Consider the following 394-nt stretch of genomic DNA (forward strand, 5'->3'; position numbering starts at 1 on the left):
AATCAGTTAGCCCCTCCTCACCACACACACACACACACACACACACACACACACACACACGGGGCTGCTGCACGGGCCTGTTCCCCGGGCCACGATCACTTGAATGAATGGTGGTGTGTAGTAGAGGGCGCAGCCCGGTCCAACGCACTGCGCAGCGGGAGGATCCCCGCGTCACCCTGTTTCAAGGAGACGGGGATGTGCCCCTCGCTTGTTCCTTTGCCCTTCGGGCTAAAATGGCAAGTGAGGCCGGGGGCATCCGCGCCCCCGGGTCGGGGCCTGCAGCCCCACGGACCTGGGGGTGTCCAAGCGCCGGGCTGCGACTCTGGGCGGGGGGGCGCCCCGGCGGCGGTCCCCAGCCGGGCTCAACCAGGGAGCGCTGCTCGCCCGCAGCCCC

General features: G+C 68.5%; 1 protein-coding gene across 2 annotated transcripts in view; it reads left to right on the forward strand.

The window, feature by feature from the left end:
• Nucleotides 1–394, forward strand: part of IGSF9 (immunoglobulin superfamily member 9) — a 47045-nt gene that overhangs the window by 38786 nt on the left and 7865 nt on the right. The window lies entirely within an intron of this gene.

This window comes from Alligator sinensis, unplaced genomic scaffold (genome assembly GCF_000455745.1).
Source record: "Alligator sinensis unplaced genomic scaffold, ASM45574v1 scaffold553_1, whole genome shotgun sequence".
Lineage (NCBI taxonomy): Eukaryota > Metazoa > Chordata > Crocodylia > Alligatoridae > Alligator > Alligator sinensis.